Source organism: Oxyura jamaicensis, chromosome 2, assembly GCF_011077185.1.
Source record: "Oxyura jamaicensis isolate SHBP4307 breed ruddy duck chromosome 2, BPBGC_Ojam_1.0, whole genome shotgun sequence".
In the NCBI taxonomy this organism is placed as follows: Eukaryota; Metazoa; Chordata; class Aves; order Anseriformes; family Anatidae; genus Oxyura; species Oxyura jamaicensis.
This window is the reverse complement of record NC_048894.1, coordinates 68,723,568-68,744,555: the sequence shown is the minus strand read 5'-3', so window position 1 is coordinate 68,744,555 and position 20,988 is coordinate 68,723,568. Positions and strand designations below refer to the sequence as shown.

The 20,988-nt window shown below is 39.6% G+C and overlaps 1 long non-coding RNA gene across 1 annotated transcript in view; it reads left to right on the top strand.

The window, feature by feature from the left end:
• Positions 1–20,653, top strand: part of LOC118161738 — a 21,267-nt gene extending 614 nt beyond the window's left edge. The window contains exons 2-4 of the long non-coding RNA XR_004748147.1: positions 13,242–13,247; positions 14,851–14,856; positions 20,530–20,653. This is a non-coding gene — a long non-coding RNA (uncharacterized LOC118161738). The remainder of the gene's footprint in view (positions 1–13,241; positions 13,248–14,850; positions 14,857–20,529) is intronic.
• The last annotated feature ends 335 nt before the right edge of the window (positions 20,654–20,988 follow it).

The following is a 20,988-nucleotide window of genomic DNA, read 5'->3' as shown; positions in this document are numbered from 1 at the left end:
GGAAAGGGAAAGGGAAAGGGAAAGGGAAAGGGAAAGGGAAAGGGAAACGGAAAAGGAAAAGGAAAGGGAAAGGGAAAAAACAAACACAAGTCACCAGAATTATGCAAAGAAGAATATATGTGGGAAAGGAATCAGGACTTAAGATGTTTGCATGGCAACTGGCATTGTCATCTGTAAAAAATGAGTTCACCCTTTTCTACAAAACAAAATCTTGGCCAGCTTTAGACTTTGTTTTGCTAGTGGTTAGTAGATGGTATTTACTAGACAGTAGAAAATAAAATGGTGTTTGGCCTGTCTAATGCAATGGACATTAGCAGCCCTGAACTGTTTTCGTGGGTTTGTTAAAACATGTTGTCATATTAATGATTCCTACCCCTCTGCCTTACTGACCATTTGGTGTGTGGCAAGTTATATTTTCAAGAGGCAAATTAATCATGGATCTCTATGTGTAAAAGTTATTTGGGGAGAAATCATTAAATGGGATTTAGCGACACTGTTGCATTGACTTTGATTGCATTTGGTGAACAAGTGAGACCATGTCCACCTGCAGTTTGACTGATAAGTTGGTTTCTTTCTCCTTCTTCTCTGTCTGTGTATTAGGAACAGAAAGTTACTGTCATTTAGCAATGACTATACTGTCATATTGTAAGATAGCTAAAACCAGATAAAAAGGTCGGACTCCAGAGCCTTATTTCATGCTTTTAAACATCTCTTTATTTTTTCAAAATGTTCATCAAAGCAATTCTGCTTAGTACTATGAGACCTGCTAGGCAGACAACATCTTTGAGAAATAGACCCTTTCTGCAGGTGCAAGAACATGACCATCTGAGAACACTGAACAAAACATTACTGTCACAACTCACAGAGGTCCTTACATGTAGCCACCACTACCCTTTGGAGGAATCCCTATTTTCCTGTGGACCACAGTGGGAGCCTGCAAAGGTTTAGTATCTGCCAGGCCAACTTCAATGCTTGCGAATAGCTCATCATCCTCCCTACCCACATGCAGAACTAGAGACAACCACTCAGCCATGGGAATCATTTTGGGGTCAGCAGCAGTGGCCAGTGTTGCGCTCATCTATTCCAGCTTGTTTGGTGCAATGCCATCATGGGCAGTGATATGGGCAGAGTGCTCCCACAACAGGGCACGCTGCAAGCACAGGCAAGGAGGCGGCTGCCTAGGATGGCTGGCTGCCAGAGGCAGCAAAAAAAAACAAGAGTGGTGAGTTAATTTCTCTACAAAATGAAGCTTGCTGATACTGCTTCTGCTATTGTCATTTGAGAGCTTAGAGGACTGAGGACCAGGTGGGGAGGGGGACTGCTGGCAGCTATCCATCCTCCCTGCAGACTGAAGCTCCCATCCTTCCCATTTCCCCTGAGGCAGCAAGAGCAAAAAGCATTCTTCCACTGTGCTCTCTAACACCAAATTATCATATTTTCTATTTCCCATTCCTATGGCTCAGCTTTCATTCCCAGACAGGTGACATTTGCCTTCCCCGCAGCTGGGAAGCTTTGTGTGGACTATGCCACTGGCTGCGCTCTTTCTGAATTCTAGTGCACAAAGCCACCTTCCTTGACATCATGTGCATGCTTCAGGCATCCCACACTTTCACAAGGTGATTTAATCTGGATTCCAATTAGAAGCCTGTGAAGAAATGTATCTGTTGCTCTTTTCATTGTAAATATTATGACTTTGGTTTGCCAATGGAATATTGAAGCTGGTATCTGTACAACTAAAATACAAATTATACTGTTTTTCAGTTTCATTTTGTCCTTCACTCCTTTATAAACTTCCTCACTATACATAACATAAGCAAGAACAGTCAGAAGAAAATATAGTCAGAAGAAAAAAAAAATAGAGAAAAGCATGAAATCCTCAAAGATAGCATCTAACCTTCATAGGACACAGAAAACCACTTAGTACCAGCACTTGGTACAATGCTCAGCTCCATGAGGGCAACAGCAGTGTATCTGCTCTAGTAACGGTTTTGCCTCTCCATAATATTAATTGATTGAATTTCAAATGGAAACAGTGTTAGAATGCTATCTTCAAAACCCTGCAATGATTTTCAGTGTGTACAGAGTATTTCCTACTGGAGCAGCAGCTGGACAGCCTCTAGCTGGTGCAGAGCTCTGTGTGATCGCTGTGCTTGGTGGCTGTAAGCCCTGGAGTGGTTTCCCCCAGTGGAACAACTCACCTTTGCTTCTGCATTCATCACAGACAATGTAATGGGCAGCTTCTGCTGATTTGGGGAAATGTCCCTGTGCACTCTCAAGACCTGATACAGTTGTTGGCTTCTAAACTAAAAAAAAAAAAAAAAAAAAGACAACAGAAAACTGATGAAGTACATATAAAGAGAAGACAGCTTCTAAAGGCATGCATAAAAATCTTGCCACTAAACTATGGTCTTCAAGAATAAATTGTAACTTCCTAACTGAGGCCTTGATCCAAGGCCCAAGAGAGTTGGGGAGAATGCTTTCTGCTGACTTCTTCTGGCTGTGGGTCAAGTACTTAGAGCAAAATTTTCTTTTCTCATCATAACTTAGAGCAGTGACACAGAGAATCCCTGATTAAAAAATGAAAATAGACAAACAAAACAATAAGTACCTTAAACTGCACTTTGAAAGAAATAAGGACTATGAGTTTTTCCTATTCTTTTTTTTTTTTTTCCATCTTAAAAAACAAAACAAACAAACGAAAAACCTAACACTCAAAACTGTGAAGTAATGCACACCACCATGATCACAAGTTTAAGAGCCCATCTGTTGATAGGCAGGCCCAGCTTTTCAGAAATGCCTCCTTGCACAGAAGGCCCAAATGAAGTGGCCGGGGCCTTGAGAAGGATCCTCAGGTGACATCCAGTGCTGCAGTTCTCTGGTGGTGTTAGGGCAGTATGTGCCAGCCCTGCCCCTCCCGAGGCTTCTGGAGGTCCTCCACACATCACTTGAAGCTCATTTCTAAGTCATAGCAAAAACTGGGCATTACAAGTGCCTTTTTGTGACCCTTAACTTGCAAATTTGGCCCCACAGACCTCTCTGCTGAGTAGCCCCAGATGAATACTATTCTGACAGCAAGATTAAAAGTGGAAACCACACTTGGCACCCATCTAAAGATAAATTTATGTCATTTTCCTCTTCAATTTTATCTCTTGCAACAGTATTAATCGTCCCCAAGTGACATATTTTTATGATGGCCTTTTCTTTATTAAGTACTGAGCAAAACCTGTATTTCTCCAGAGCACTGAGGGTCCACTGGTGTGAATTTGTCATTAACATGCTAAAGAGTTCTGCTGAACGAGCAGTGTGACCTGTTCGTTTGTATGTTAATAGAACTCATGTCTAGAAAGATATGAAAGCGGTCTTCTGGCAGACACAGAATGCTCATTAGGATAAAGAAAAGGGCTCCTGTGAAATAATAATAATAATTAATACTTTTCCACTTCTGTAGCGCCTTTCATTCAAACAACTACAAACATCCCGTAAATTAATTAGGTCTCACAACAGTTCTGGGAAGTGGCATCTGCTACTGATCTGCCTCAGGAACTCATGGGGTGGAGATGGGGAAGGAGAAATATTTGTCCCAGACTTCCAATGGAATCAAGTGGGAGAGCTGTGAAGAGCACCTGGAGTCCTGATACACATGCTCCTGCAGCCTGACTACTGGGTACAGTGCAAAGAAGCAGAGTGGTCATAGAGGCTCGAGAAAAAAAAATTCTTAACACCAAAAAAAGTATCATTTGTTACGTTTCACTCTGGATTCCTGAAATGAGCTTCTATATAAATGTAGAAATGAAAGTGGCCTGGTTTTCAGTGATACTGAGCATATGTGGCTAAATCTCAGCTTAATTCTGGGCATTTTGGTGTAAATGCGGATATCGGACTGAAAGCTGCTGGATTTCAAACAGCTGGCTGTATAGTCACAGGAAACAGAAACTGTGCTCCCGGCTCTTATTTGGTGTACAGCTGATGTATGTGATATTTGTGTTTTGGTGAAGGTGTATCATATCTGTATTAGGACATCTCATAGGACTGTGTCACATTGCAAAGACATACTTCTGGCAGAGAGACAGCCTGATGAGAGGAACTGGAAAACATTGGAAGCTAGAGGCCATGCCTAGTAACTTATTTCTGTACGAGATATTTCCTGTCATATACAGAATCACAGAATCACAGAATCACAGAATAGTCTAGGTTGGAAGAGACCTCCAAGATCACTGAGTCTAACCTCTGACCTAACAAGTCCTTCACTAAATCATATCACTAAGCTCTAAATCTAAACATCTTTTAAAACCTCCAGGGATGGTGACTCAGCCACTTCCCTGCGCAGCCCATTCCAATGTCTAACAACCCTTTCAGTACAGAGGTTCTTCCTAATATTCAATCTAAACCTCCCCTTGCACAACTTTAGCCCATTCCCCCTTGTCCTGTCACCAGGCACGTGGGAGAATAGACCAATCCTCACCTCTCTACAGCCTCCTTTAATGTACCTGTAGAGAGTGATAAGGCTGCCCCTGAGCCTTCTATTTTCCAGTCTGAACAATCCCAGCTCCCTCAGCTGCTCCTTGTAAGACTTGTTCTCCAGACCCTTCATCAGCTTCGTTGCCCTTCTCTGGACTTGCTCCAGCACCTCGATATCCTTCTTATAGCAAGGGGCCCAAAAGTGAACACAATACTCGAAGTGCAGCCTCACCAGAGCTGAGTACAGGGGGACAATCACTTCCTTATCCCTGTTGGCCACGCTGTTTCTTATGCAAGCCAGGATGCTGTTGGCCTTCTTGGCCGCCTGAGCACACTGCTGGCTCACATTCAGCCGACTCTCAACCACTACTCCCAGGTTCTTCTCTGCCAAGCATCTTTCTAACCACACATCTCCCAGCCTGTAGCGCTGCTTGGGGTTGTTGGTCCCCAGGTGCAGGACCCGGCACTTGGCCTTGTTGAACTTCATACCGTTGGCCTTGGCCCATCGGTCCAGCCTATCCAGATCCTCCTGCAGAGCCTTCCTACCCTCGAGCAGATTGACACACGCACCTAACTTGGTGTCATCTGCAAACTTTCTGAGGGTGCACTCGATCCCCTCGTCCAGATCATCAATGAAGATATTAAAGAGAACTGGCCCCAGTACTGAGCCCTGGGGGACTCCACTAGTGACTGGCCTCCAACTGGATTTAACTCCATTCACCACGACTCTTTGGGCCCAGCTATCCAGCCAGTTTCTAACCCAACGAATCATATGCCAGTCCAAGCCATTAGCAGCCAGTTTCTCAAGAATGCTGTGGGAAACGGTGTCAAAAGCCTTACTGAAGTCAAGGTAGATCACATCCACAGCCTTTCCCTCATCCACCAAGTGCGTCACTTTGTCACAGAAGGAGATCATGTTTGTCAAGCAGGACCTGCCTTTCATAAACCCATGCTGACTAGGCCTGATCACCTGGTTGCCCTGCAAGTGCTGTGTGATGACACTCAAGACAATCTGCTCCATGAGCTTCCCTGGCACTGAGGTCAAACTAACAGGCCTATAGTTCCCCTGGTCTACCTTCTGGCCCTTCTTGTAGGTGGGCATCACATTTACTAGCCGCCAGTCGACTGGGACCTCCCCTGATAGCCAGGACTGCTGATAAATGGAAAGCGGCTTGGCCAGCTCTTCCACCAGTTCTCACAGTGCTCTTGGGTGGATCCCATCCGGCACTTTCAACTTGTGCACATCCAAGTGCTGTAGCAGGTCGTCAACCATTTCCTTGTAGATTGTGAGGGCCACATCCTGCTCCCCACCCCCTTCCACCAGCTCAGGGTACTGGGTATCCAGAGAACAACTGGTCTTGCTGCTAAAGACTGAGGCAAAGAACGCATGAAGCACCTCAGCCTTTTCCTCATCTCTCGTCACTAAGTTTACCCCCGAATCTACTAAAGGACGGAGATTCTCCTTAGTCCTCCTTTTCGTGTTAATGTATTTATAAAAACATTTTGTGTTATCCTTCCAATCACCCATGCCTTTCCTGTGATTCCTACTCCTAGAAGAGTTGAGAGGTGCAGAAGGAGCTGAGAGGTTAAGAAGGAACAGCTTGAGGTGTCACTTGTGGATAGGAGTGATAAAGGCCCACAGAAGTACTCAGAGGCTTTCCTTACACTGACTGAGGAACATAAGTCCTTCTGTCAGCACAGACTGATACCTATAGTGGGTGATAGGAACATCTGTCCCATCAAGCTTAACCTCTGCAGGGTGGAAATGGATACATAAGTGTACTCCTATCAGCTCTATCAAACACTTTTGAAATAAACTCAAAAAGCTTATTGGACAGAATGGACAATGTTGTATCTTTTATCATCTAGGTAGTATTATGGGGAAGGAATAGGAGGAAAGAAAAATAATTTTCTGACTGGATCCAGATGCAAAAATGTCCCCTTCCCACATGCACACACACACACACACACACACACAGGGAAATCTGTGAATTGCACATTCCTGGCTCAGTACTTGTAGACAGCTTTTCATATCATGTGAGCAGGGCAAATGGGCTGAATTAAATTTATTAGGTCAGGGCAAGATAACAAAGTCCACCATGTAGTCTTGCTCTGTCCTTAGGTTTGAATATTTTGCAGATCAAGATGCCCTTAATTCCACTTATCAGTCATTTGTATGAACTGACAAACGGGGAAAAGTAGTTGCATATGCAGAGCAGAAACAGTTAAGAGGGAGAGTATGTGGTTCCTCTCTGTACCAGTGCTTATCTATGCACTTCATGTTGTATTTGCAATGGATGTAGAGCAGACCATGAAGCAAACAGTGTCTTTGCCCTGAAGAGCATCTAATCTAAGGAGCAAGGAGAAATGTCGTATATATAATTACTTTGCCATGAGACTGCTTCATCTGGCAAATTACAAGAGTACATATTTGAAGGAAGAATTCATTGGAAGAAAGTAACTTGCTGTACTGAAATAACAGCAAGTACCTGGAAAGAGATAGACTAAAAAGATTAAAAGTGATTTCTTAGGAAGGAATCAGAAAAGACCTGGAACACACACCAAGCATTTTCTCATTGTATTCAGATGAAGCCAGAAGCTGGCACATACAGAAGATGCTGTAACTGTTATGATTGGACTAGATGATCATGGAGGTCTTTGCCAACCTTAAGGATTCTACAGTTCTATGAAGATATGGTTTATTTGTTTGTTTAGATTCAGATGGAAAGAAAAAAAGGATCTAAAACTGCTGCATCCTCTAACTCTCATCCAAATCAAAATTTAGCCAGGCTATGCAGAAATTCTTCCTTTTTTCTTCAAGGATTCCCCCCCCCCCCCCCCCCCCCCTTTTTTTTTCCCCAAGGATTAAGGTTGTCTGCCACTCAAGTATATACCAAATGATATCATTTATCCAGCAAAGTAAATGTCAGACAAAGCCCAGAAATATCAGTTGTTAAATTATCAGTGAGTCTAACAACAGTTGTTTGTTTGATTGTTTGTTTAATGCTAAAAGAAAATAAGAAAGGAGAAGAACTGAAAGAACATTGGGCAAATTCCACTTGGTTCCCTTTATGGTTCAAGCAATGGTTTGGAGTTTCCTTGAGTTCATGGTACTAAAATAAAACAAATCATACTCTTTCCATGTGAATTGGAAACCATGTCTAGCAACAGAGGAAAAGTATTGAAAAACCAAAAGGTGTAAAAGAGAAAAGAAACACAAAAGAAAAGACAAAAGCAAAATGGCAGAGACTCAAAAAAGAACTGGGAGAAAACACAACATTTTGGAGCAGGCTGTGTATAAATGAAGGTATTTTGGGGCATCTTTATTTATGCCCATGTTTATGTGATACAGAGTTCATAAAAAATAAGGACCTCAGCTAATTCACTTGCTGTCACATCATAGCTTTAGACAATTGCAATCCTGAATATTTTAAAGCTCATTTTACTGATTACAATACTAACAATTTCCCATCAGCCATGCAGGGCTATGTCACTGTAGTTCACTGGATATACCTCAGCCTAATGGCAGAACTAATAATGTGCATAACTGATAGTGTCATTCCAAAATCAGCAATACACTGCTGATTTCAGTAACCCAATTTAGAAGAGAAGGATCAGTTAAAGAAAAGTTAGCATTAGCTCGCAAAAGCACTTATGACCTGTTTCCAAAGGGCAATGACAGAGCACTTTGGTAAAAGAATTAATATGATTTAGATTACGGTTTAAAGCGGCTCTGGGAATTATCTGTCATCTAGAAGTAAAAGAGAGGATATCTTAGTAAAGTTGTAAGATTTAAATTTTGTTGTAGGTTGTATCATTGGGCATTTACTTTATCTTTCTTTTTTTTTTTCCTTTTTTTTTTTTTCCCAAGAATCAAATACATTTTAAAATACATTATTAAATATCAATTAAGTAGCCAGGTTCTCTTTAGTTTAAAAGGAAAACCTGCAAACCCATCTGTTTTGTGCTCTAGGCTCAGGGGGCTATGCAGGAGCACAGTGAGTGGAAAAGAGAAGGAAGAAACAGAGGATGTTTAACATTCACAATTTGTCCACAGCTGATAATTTATTGGAACTCATCTGTAACAAGGCCTGGCACTGATTTATAAGTTGATTTGAAAAATAAATAAAAGTGATAGAAACCTGCATTTGGTTTTAATGATAGACTGTTGCAGCGTGAAAAGTAAGGATATGAAACATTGCAAGGAAATTAGATATTATGCCCTGAAGACAACTGCAGCTACCAGCCCATTAATTGTTAGATATTTATTATTAAAAATTTCTTTTCATGAGTGACTGCAGAATATTTGCGCTCTTAAAGTTGTTGAGTTCTGACATGAATGGAGTGTATGAAGCTCATTTTTTGTTCTTGCCTATGTGTGCGTGTGCGTATGTGTTTGTAGAGCTGACAAGGTAGCTGACCCCCAAATGTGATGAATCTTTACTGCACAATTACAAACACTCAAGTGCTTCCTCTGAATTGATACTGAATAGGATAATGAATGCTGGGAAGTTTGTTTCTGCTCTGAATCTCAATAGCAAGGGGCCTGTGGGTGCCCTTAAATGGCTCTCTCTGGAAGCACAGAGGACCTGACTGCTCTCAGGGAAATGAACAGCATCTCCAAGGGGCTCTGAGGATTCACATCCATTGCCTACCATTGCATGGGTACTCCCAGAATGCCACTGATCACTTGCCAGGTGCTGCAGAAAGGAGGAGACAGGTAGCTAGAAAACAAACAAACAGACAAAGAAACAAAAACCCAGCCATGTGTATCAGCCAAACCAAAAGGAAGGTACGTAAAGTATTTTAATAAGTGCTCTAAAGCTCTTGGCAAACTGAAGCATTTTATCATGTCTTAAAAATACAGAGGACATGTGATCAAATAAATTCTAAACTGTTCACAGAAAGGCAAGACCACCTAATATGTTCTCCTAGTTTTCCATCCTCGAATTACAGAACAACCAGCACTGCTGATCTTTTAAGGAAGCAATACCTAAGAGACAGAGCATGCATCTGACTGATGCATATGAGGCATGGCACAGGGAGCTGAGTGCCTATGTGCTGATTGCCACACTGCTGGCTGAGCATGTGTGCTGACCCACCTGTATAAATACAGACGATAATCTGCCCTTTCTTTTAAAAGCATTTTGAGGTCAACTACTGCAAATGGGAGACAGACAAGGAGAGCAAAACAGAATGTTCTACTATTATGGCTATATTTCAGTAGTATCTAGAGTTAAGAGACGTTACAAAAATACATAATGAGGAATGGTACCTACCTCAATCGGCCTGTGATCTACCTGTCTCTCATTCTGCTATGAATTATTAAGAGCAGTAATAGTAATTAAGTGGGATAATAATGTGGTTACAGAATCCTTTTGGAGGAAGATCACATTTTAAACATTTGCTACTTGGAATGTCTGAGGCGAGCATTCTGATCATGGGCTTGTATGGCATTCTGAACATAACAGGGAACTCTTACTATACTACGGGGAAAACAATGTGCACATCCTTGTTCCTCCTTCATTTGAAGTTGTATTAGGCAGTTTATCCCCATTTCTCCATCCTCCTTTCACTCGGAAAACCACCTCTCTAAAACCACATACACTATACAAGCGAGGTTTTCAAAAACTGAGCAGGGATGCATTCAGCCCACAGTAAAAAGTACCTGGTACTTCATCTGTCTTTGTGGTGTGAACATTTTTCTCTGTAATGACATATCACCTACAGTCTACCTAAGAGTTATTTCCTCCTAGGTGTTTCTTTGGTGTTTCTAATGAAGATAAAATCTGGGAGGCCACATTTCATTTACAGAACATGGGTTTAGAAAGGAGGAACATTTTACGCAGTGCAAAGAAGACAGGCAGCTATTAAAGAAGATTCACAGTTATAGGCAGATATACTAATGGTAGGGTTAGCTCTTGAAATGAGAATTTATAACATGCCTTAACCTAATCCCTCATTAAGATAATTTATTCCCACCCTCAAGGTCTCACATCACAGCTAGCACTAGGCAAATAATTAGTAACAAACAATTCATTTGATCAATTTCAGCTCTTCCTTTTTAATGAATTGCCAGCCAACGCAGTACAATTTTCTCAAATATATTTATTATTCAACATTATTTGCCAAGTTTTGTTACAAATTTGTAGTCTGTTGTTTATTCAGGAGTTGGATGCTGTATGGTAGCTAGACAAGGCATTGTGAGTGGATGCAGAAGTCACATGGCATAACTGTGTTCTCTATCTGGGATGTGGGATATAAATCTGAATTTTGTGGATACTCAGGCTTTCAAAATTTGAACTAAATAAAGTTGAGTGCACATACATTTTAATCCATAACTCACATATGACGATGACAGTTCTTTGCTTTGCAGTCACATTGCTTTAAAGGCTCACAGCTCCTTTTTATAGTGAGCTGTAAAAAGGATCTACTTCTATTTTGCTGCTGTGAGATAGAATCCTGCCATAGACAAGGTTGCAAGCCTTTGTGCTAATTAAGATAGCCTTAGGAAGTTACTGCATGGGAAATGTTTTCTGAATCAATCTCCAGCAAGTGTCCAATGCTTGCTGAAGCACTGACTAAACTCTTTGCCCAGCTGCCCTTCTGCCGCTGTGGAGAAACCTGTGGGAGCCTACTTCGCAAATGTGGCATCTAGAGGACTGACAGGCTGTGAAATGAATTGGGGTCTCTGACACGGCCATATCTGGGCCACCAACACAGCAGCCCTGGAAGGTATTTTCAAACTACATTTTTCATGTGGTTTCAGCCAGAATGAGAGCAGTTATCACACTAATGAAATTCTTACATCTCTGTCAGCTGAGGGGAATAAAGCCACACAATGTCATTTCCTAAAACAGCAGCATAAAGCCTCTGACTGAATGCGTAGCCTATAAAAAAAACTACAGTGTATAATAAGCAGTCATGGTATAAACACACCAGACTGGGGAGTTGCAGGGCTGTGTCAGATTCACCCCATACAGCATTCCTGTGCCGGTCTTTCTCTCTTCTGTGCCTGTAGAGTTTTCTTGCTATTCATGTGAGGATGACCACCTGTTTGTTGATTGTGTTGGAAGCTGAAGGACTGATTCTGAAGATGTTGAAGGCCAGCTTCGTACTGCAAGGTTGTTTAAGGACCAGCGAGGCCGAGTTAGGTGTGCGTGTCACCCTTTACATTGATAACCATGTGGTTTAAAGACTGTCACTAGACAGTACTGCAAAATTAGAAACTTAATTGAAGATTATGTTCCAAGACAATCAGGTAGCAAATGCAACTAAAGTGCTCAGCCTCACCTCAGCCCTACAGTTATAAAAAGCTACAACTACTCAGCGACAGAGAAGCATTTTAGCACCTGAAACTAAATGCTTTAGAAACAGTGTAATACATTTTCCTGCAATGCTTTATCCTTCACATGCCTGGATACAAAGCAAAAAAAAAGTGTGGGGGATTTTTGGAGAGAGGGTGAAGTGTCAAACTATACTGTTCTGGCTGGGGACAGTTACAATTTCCCCGTAAAAATTATATTCTGTGCATAACATTATCAAAACCTTAACTCAATTTTAATTTAGCTCAAGAATTTCCTTAGGATAAACTATTAGAAATCTGTTACATGAATGCCAATTAAGAAACTCAAATGAAGTATTAGTATGCAGTATTTCTAATGAAGACACCATTAAAAAATAAGAAGACAACACATCCACATCACCCCTTACTTCAAAAATGGCTAAAGCAAAGAAAAACAAGTTCCTATTTTGACCATTTTTCCCCCTTTGCTTGCAGTTGATGTACTGTTTTAGAGGACTTTTAGAGTGGCCAGCTCTCCCAAGTGTGGCCTAACCTATTTCTCCACATTAAAAAGACCATTTAGACCTCCTGCTAAATCCTTATCCCAGTATTACTTTGGAGGAGAAACAAGTGTCGTGAACAGATTCACTGCTATTGATGCTTCAGCTACAATACTGGAGAAGTGTAAATAACAAAATTAAATGAAATCATTTGTAAAAAAGTGCTTATTCATTTTTATACTGTAAAACTGGTAATGTACGTTGCATCTTTTAGAGAAAACATATATATATAAGAATATATTCTTTCACTTCTCTGCTACTTACTAGGAAAATGCCCAAGTAGACTGTGTTGCACAAAGTGGTGAGGTACTATCCCTCAAAGTTTTGCTCCACGTACTTCAACATGGCCTATAATTTAGTATCTCTGGCAAGATTATGTCCTTCTCAAGGAAATAAGAACTGAAATAGACTCCAGCAGCCAAGATGACTGGTCTGGTAACAAGACCATTGGATAAAATACTCCTGTTCACAGTACTCCTGCAAATCCAGTTCTTTATTTCTTTTGGCTTTTAGTAGTATCATTAGCTAAAAAAAAAAAAAAAAAAAAAAAAAAAAAAAAAAAAATGTAATATGCTATCTTAGATCAAACACTTTTTTGTTATGCACAAATTGTTCTTCCTCAGGTTTTGTTTTCCTGAAGAAATCTGACATTGCTGCCACCAAAATGTTCCTTACACACTTACTCCAAGAAGTAAAACTGCCCTCAGCTCAAGCCAAATGCTATAGAAGTATAGTTATACCAGTTGGTCTGTGGAGCTTGAGTTTATATTGCTGACACTCAGTCCCAGGGAGGAGTTCTATTTCAGTTCAGCAAATTTTAAGTTCAGCATTTTTAAAGCAAATGCTTTAAAAATTGTTACTTATTCTGGGTAAGAAGCAAGTTTCATGCATATTAAATGTACAAGGTCATAGTAGCACTCTGTCCTTCATTTAGGAAGGGAAAGGTCTCTTAAATACTTCTACTTTAGGGAAGATGCTCTCTCTCTCTCTGGGCAGAACAGAAGCACTAGCTTCTTTTCTGAGGTTTCTGTTCTCCTCAGAAATGTAAGTAGCACTTACAGTCTTATTGCACTGAAATAAGAATAGATCTGCATTCTGTGCTGCTCATATGACAAAAGGCTTTACAGTCCATTGTACAATGGTCTACATTTAATAGAATTTGGATGAAGCTGTAGTTACTGCACATCTTGCAAACAATACAGTTTTTTATAGACAACCATAGAGAAACAGGGAGATGTATCTGAACAGAAGTTTATTACTCCCTTGTTTAAAAAAATCTGTAGTGTCAGCTATAGACTTCTGAGTAACAAATCCAAGTAAATCACCTGATTTACTTTTGGATACCAGCATTCCAGAGGCAAAGAGACTAAATTAGGTTAGAGTCATAACCATCAGTTATTCCATGCAGTCAAAATAAATCAACAATTGACTATACACATTGAGCGCTAGTCAGGATGTAGCTCATACATTAACCAAAACAAAAATTACACCTGTTAGAAAAATGTGTTTTTATCACTAGAATAATAAAAAATATAAATCTGTGTGTAATAGGAAGAGCATGTTACTCCCTACAGCGATGTGCAGCTCACAGGCTACTAGCACTTGTTCTTTGGTAGTTGGATATTAATAGACTCTACAAGCCATGGCACTTGATATGTTTCTCCTTCATCTTTTCATGCAAAGAGAGCTCCAAGGTTATGAGAATACATGAGTATTCAAGGAAGTATGGCTGCTTCTCTTTGCATGAAGAAATAGTACATACACCATTGGCTCAGAAGGATAACAAAAGAATAAGCCCACGAACACTCCATAGTGGCTCATTTGTCATGGTGTAAAATAGTAGAAAAATTACTTGTATAAAACTAGTAACCAGGATACCAGGCTTTAAATGGATATTCTCCAAATAGAATAGAGGAGAGAAAAAAGAAAAGGGCAAGAGCAGAGGTTTCTTCGAGATTTTTCTTAATTACTTTGAAAAATCCCAGTCCTGATTCTTCGTGTCATTACTGAAGCCCATGTTGTATCTGTTGCATTCAACATTATACAATGGAAAAATAGGATTGTGAAACATTAACACTCTTGCTGTCCAGTGCATCTGGATTTTCATTTCTCTTCACTTTCTTTCCTCATACTACCATAGCGGAGAAATATAGCCAGTAAAAGTAACTGCACTGCACCTTTCTGATGCACAGCTATACCTCTGTTCTCCATATGAATTCAGCTCTCAAAAGAAAGCTAAACATCCCAAGTAGTGACATTTCTATTTAGAAACCAAAGAGGTATCATATGTACACAGTCCATGCTTCAGATTGTTGGGGGATAAAGAGCTTTTATCTGAGAAAGTGAAAAGTATTGAAGTTGTCCTGCAACGCAAAAATTACCCAATCTGACATTGTCAATTCATGCTGCCTCTACCTATATGCCTTGGGATCCAAAAGCATGAGGCAATACGTGGCCTCATATCAGGCAAGCATGCAATCCTGGCTGTTTAATCATGGGCTGCTTTAATCCCAGGAGAAATGGAGTTTAGAAGCCAAGCTTGTATAGTCACATGTCACTAAGTAAGGATAAGGAGTTCAGGGAAATTACGTGTGACTCATACCACAGATTAGCCACTTTTAACTCACTTCTTACCTATATAGCTATGTAGAACCTGTTTTCTTTTGTTAAAATCAAGGATGCGGATACTGCTTAACAGCAAGAATATGGTCTTCATTCAAAGAAGCCCAAGACCTCTGTCAGATTTTATCATCAATTGTATTGCACCGGATAGTGTAAACTGGGAATAGCACTAGAGCTGGTAATCTGCACAGCTTATGAAGGGCAGTTTTTAGTCTATTTCTCAATAAAATGATTTTCCAGTACCAAAATTTGGAAAGTAGGCAAAATAAATAATCCTAACTTTCGGCTAGTGCAACAAAAGATTAAAGACATGTTAAACCCTAAGAGCTTAAATACTGTGTAGCTGTTGCCTGAAGCCTATGTGAACTCTGCTTTATGCATTAAAGCCTTTCAGGTGCCCCAAATCCTCTTAGTAGAAATGTCTGTGATTGTCTAAATCTTGTGATGGCAAATATCTATCTTAAACTAAAACACCCATCAAGTTCAAAATAAATAGGTATACCATTACCTGTACACAAGAATAAGCAGATTTACAGGATTAAGCATGAGAATATTGATATAGCAGGCTACATCTGAAGACACAGTGAGCCAGAGAAGCCATTTATCTTTCAACAGCACTGCTCACTACTGAATGATACAGCTTTTCTCTCCTCAGTCACAGTCGTATGAGCCATACCACCCCCTCAACTCTCTTCTGATAGGGTACTTTTAAACCACAGATGGGGCACTTTAATTCCTATTGCTGTTTCACTCATGAGGGACAACTATTTAGCCGGACCTGGCCATTCAAATTAAGGCTAGGACAGGTGTAACTCACTTACCTGTACATTTGGGTGTGTCTACTTTCTATACATAGCCTGTAACATAACCTACTTCCTGAGCACAGATTGTAGCATCCTTATTTTCTCTGTTGAGAGCTGTTTACTTGTAATGCTTAGTCCTACAAAATACTGTGCTACTGCGTTTTGAAGAATTCAGAAGGCATCTATCACAGCTGACCATGTTGATGCAAAAACAGTGGAAACTAACAGGCAGCAAGCAGCATAACAACAGTTCTAACAGATACATCATGCAGTATCACATGCTGTACTAAATCATGCCAGAGTGTGGTACACAGAGTGTGGTACAAGCTAAATGCAGAAAAACAAGAGCAACTTTAAACTCCTTTAAGGAATATATTCAATAGTTCTGCGCTGACAACATCAAAATTTATCTACCAAATGCTTGCATTTGCTTGACATACTTCATTTTGCACTAGAACTGCTTGCCCACGACCATGCCCAGAAAGTTTGAGTACGTGGAGTTTGCATCCTTAGAGAATCTCTCTAGGCAACAAATGCCAATGCTGTCATGCTTTTGGTATATATATATATATACGGTGTATATAATATATATATATATATTATATATACGGTGTGTGTGTGTACATATATATATAAGTGTTTCCTGATCAGGCGGAAGGTCCTATGTTTCAGTTTGTGCCCATTGCTGCTTGTCCTGTCACTGGGCACCCTGAAAAGATCCTGGCTCTGTCTTCTTTGCTGCCACCCCTCCTTCAGGTATTTATACACATTGATAAGATCCTCTCCTTCATTGATAAGACTCCCCTTCTGAAATCTCAGCTTTTCTTTGTAGCATACTCAAGTCCCTTGTACCCCCAAAACTCCCTTGTCCTGGGAAGCCCAGAACTGGACATAGTACTCCAGGTGTAATGAAAAAATTGCAAGGTAATACTTGTGTATACTAAAGTAATACTAAATGTAACAAAGAGCAAGGGAAGAGGGAGTGCAAAGCTGAGAAATCTAACAAAGAAAAGCATACTAAATATCCAGAACCGTAGAGAAGTAATACACTACTACCACATTTAAGGAAAAAATAAAGGAATTGATTCAGATATAGAAGAGTTACACTAGCACTACATTCTAAGCTGAGTGCATGCATGCTCTTCATTGCATTACTGTCTTTGCGTTTCTATCAGTGAAGATATAAAAGATACAAATCTGGCATTATGCTCAATTCCTTATAACAATTCCTTGCAGCTTTCAAATGACAGAAGCTTTGGCCAGTTGCAAAGTGAACAAAGCTCAGACCAGTAACCTGAAAGCAAAGGATATGCTTCTCCTGCCACTACTACTTCTGTCCTGTTTGTAGAAAACAGATCAAAAACACAGTAACAATGCACAAAATGCAAAAAAGCTTTAAACTAAAACACAGGAAACTTATTTTATGGCTCCCTGAATTTAACGTTAAATCATGCTAGCATAGACCACAGAACAGCAGCAATTTAAGATCTCTAATGCTGGGGTAAGAGAAACTGAGTTTATATTGGTAGTTTCATTTCAGGTATGGAAGGGCTCTGTTGGACTTGGGGCATAGATCAACTGAGGATATTAACACCTATTCCCTGCTCACCACAGACTTAGTACCAAGGCAACTTTGGGCAAGTCTGCTTCATCAGTGAAATGGAGATAGGATTTTTCTGCCTCATAGGCAAGAATAAAATTAATGCCTATAAACTGCCTGAATAGCCAGGAGTTTTATATTAAGTATTTTTATATTAATTTTAATATAAAGATTTTTAAACAGGTGAAAGAAAAACAGTAACAAATTCTGAGCTATTACCCACACCATACATAAAACCCCTCTGGAAACAATGTACGACTCCATTTAATTACTTCCCTAACTTGAGTTTTCTTATTACTTCCTGCCCTGCAGAGTACACATGCAATTCTGTACCCTTTCCTAAACAGTAAGCAAACTAAAAAGCTGCCATGACTGTACAAGCAGTGGTCAAATATAGGGTAAGTGCTTGTTTGTGCTCAGGAGCATGTGAGGCATAAAGAAAATAGATAATTAAAACAAACCAGGTTAGAAATGAAGGCACTTATTAACAAAAAAGATTACTTATAAGTAACTTATTTCCTCCTCCTTAGTTTGCAAAGGCAAGCAAAAGTTATCTTATTGGAATTTGGAATAAGATCAAGGAGTTAACTTATAAGTGCACTTTGCAAGACCTTTCCAAAAATAATGGAACACATAGAAGTAAAGATATGTTGGTGGAAGAAAAAAAAATATTAAAGAATCACCCAGGCTGCTGTAACTGATATGAAGCAGAAAATACAGAATGTGACTAATCTGTTATAGTACGATGTGAGCCCTTAAATGCAGGAATAGAAAGCTGAAACAACCCATAGAGCATCAACACAGCATGTTAAAAGGAAAAGAGCATCCAGGAGACAGACAGTTACAGAGCTAAGGAAGACAAACAGGAACCACTGTATGCCTAAGTGTGCACTTGCAGCCCAGAAAGCCAGCCATCTCCTGGGCTATGAGGCACTGGCACAGGTTGCCCAGAGAAGATGTGGATGTCCCATCCCTGGAGGTGTTCATGGCCAGGTTGGATAGGGCTTTGGGCAGCCTGGTCTGGTAGGAGGCATCCCTGCCCATGGCAGGGGGGCTGGAAATGGATGGGCTTTGAGGTCCCTTCCAACCCAAACCATTCTGTGATAAATCTTCAGTTAAAATACTTGGTAAGTTCATCCCATGTGAGAGGTGAAAAAAAGAAAAAACAGTTTAATACAGAATAAGGAAAGACTATAGGATAAGGGAAGGGTTCAGAGCATTAATACTTCCTCAGTTGTATCCACAATACACATGTATTACAATAATTAACAGATTGATGGTACTGACCTCAGTGAAATACTGAAGAAATCCAGTGCACAGTCAATTACTTTGGTATTAATTTGCTAAGCAAATGCAAAAATCTACTGTGAAAGAAGCTACAAATACATAGTAATTTAGAAAACTCCGTCTGTCCTTCAAAGGAGGCAGAAGTGGAGGGCATTACAGAGGCAAATAGCTGGTATCAATGGAGACCTTGGGCATCCTTAAATTTCAGTGTGAACTTCAATCCCATTGTAACTAGCTCTTACATCACAGTTTGTGTGAAGAGCAGAAAACTGTGTAGGATGAGAATAGGAAATAACTTATTCACATTATATTCATACAGTAAGTTTTATGGTGACAATTTTTTCTGTAGTTTCATAATGCCTACTGTGAATAGTCCAGGAACTAATTAATATAAAATGCAAAAGTTATTTCTATCAGCCTACATAATATTAGGAAGGGTTAACCAACACAACAACATAACTGCTCTCCCATGAAAAATAAAGAATTTACAGTTATTTCTTAAACAAGCCCTGATATTTCATAGACAACACAAAACAATACACATATACAGTACAGAAGATCCTAAACCCAAGTTCTGTTATAAGAACACTTGGAGACCTGTCAGGTTCTCTTACTTGTATGTGCTATAAAGCTTATTAAAAAAGACAGCAATTCACTGAAACGTATGTTTTTTTAAGACTTCAGTGAAAGCATGAAACTACATAGACCATGACAGGTGACAAGTTATAAGCTACTCTCACTTCTGTAAGCATTTTCTTTCACACACTTACATATTGTTGAGTAACAATTACTAAACTTACACCTATGAAAATAAAAACCTGACAAATTTAGGCTGTGAACACTAAATCTACAGTATTCTTTTGTCTATAAAAATCACATTTTAAAGTATCAAACACCTGTAAAACAAAACCATTTTCTATAGTTAATAAAATAATAAAAATTCCAAACTTCCCTTAATGTGTGCTCCAGTAAGTCAGTCTTATACACAATCAAAGAAATTCTAAGGCAAATGATTGTGAACACTATGCTCTCCAGAGAAAATATAAACAAAATTGCACTGTAATAGGTGTGTGGACATGGCATGAAGGGACATGGTTTAGTGACTGGAGTCAGTAACTCAGGTTGATGGTTGGACTTGATCTTGAAGGTAGGACTTGATCTTGAAGGTATTTTCTAATCTAGATGATTCCATGATTCTATATAAACTGTTCTGCAACCTACATAGTATGTATTAATTCTTACCAGAAACTTTGGGATTTCTAAAATGTATATAATCTATTTACAGAAAACAGATTCTATTTGAATTATTATAACTTCATGCATGTATGATAGCTTTCACATAATTTGGTTCCCTGAAGTTCAGTAAAGTTTAGCAACAGACAGTTTACAGGTGACAAAACAGACTGAAATACAGTCACTGATGCTCAAATGCTAATTACCAAGTTCTGCCAACCTGGACAGTGCAGCCGATGTTCTACTCCGGAACTTTCCTTTCACTGGTTCAAAAACTGCCCCTCTTTTAAGCCTGATAGGTAATTTAACCCCACTGTAGAGAGAAACTTAATTTAGGGAGAAGAATGAATTGGAATAGAAAGACTTGATAAATGTTATGGGGAAAGAAAGATATATCCGTCCCCTTGATTGGACCAAAGTACATTCTTGCATCAAATCCTAAATTGTAACCCTTTTTCGTATCTTACCATACAACTTTGGCTGCAACATGAAAATATCAGTGATAACCATAACAGGCCATCTTTCTATTTCTTTATTTCAAGGTGTATCTGTTTGTCTAGTTCACACCTCCATACCTAACCCAAGACACAATACATCATACAGCAGCTAGGAATTCAAAAATGAAAGCTATCATACTCACAATGAAATCTCATGACTTGTCAACAATAGGTGTGTATACAGGTTGAAGGGCTTTGCTGACATATCAGAAGTAGCTTGAGCACTAGAAACAGTACAGGTAGTGCAGCTCTGCACTCGTGCCAACATAGCTACATTATTCCCTGCTCTATTTTATAACACACCTAATATGTCATATGCTACCCACCATGTCATATGCTACCCACCAAATCATTAAGCAAAATTTAAGGCACACTTTTGTCTGTGCTTTGATTACAAGCTCCTTGGTAGAGCAATTCTTCCTAAAACATGCAAAATGTTTGCCGGACATTTGATTACTTTCATAAATTAGTATTTTTAGCAGAAGGCAATACATCCTGTGTGATTTTTCAATTTTTTGTACATTCTTCCTGATTACACAGTTCTGCTGTCAAATTTACATTTAAGTTGAATAAATCATTCATTCTGTACGAAAGAACACAATTAGATGCATCTAAGGGACACAACAACAAAAAACAATGAAAC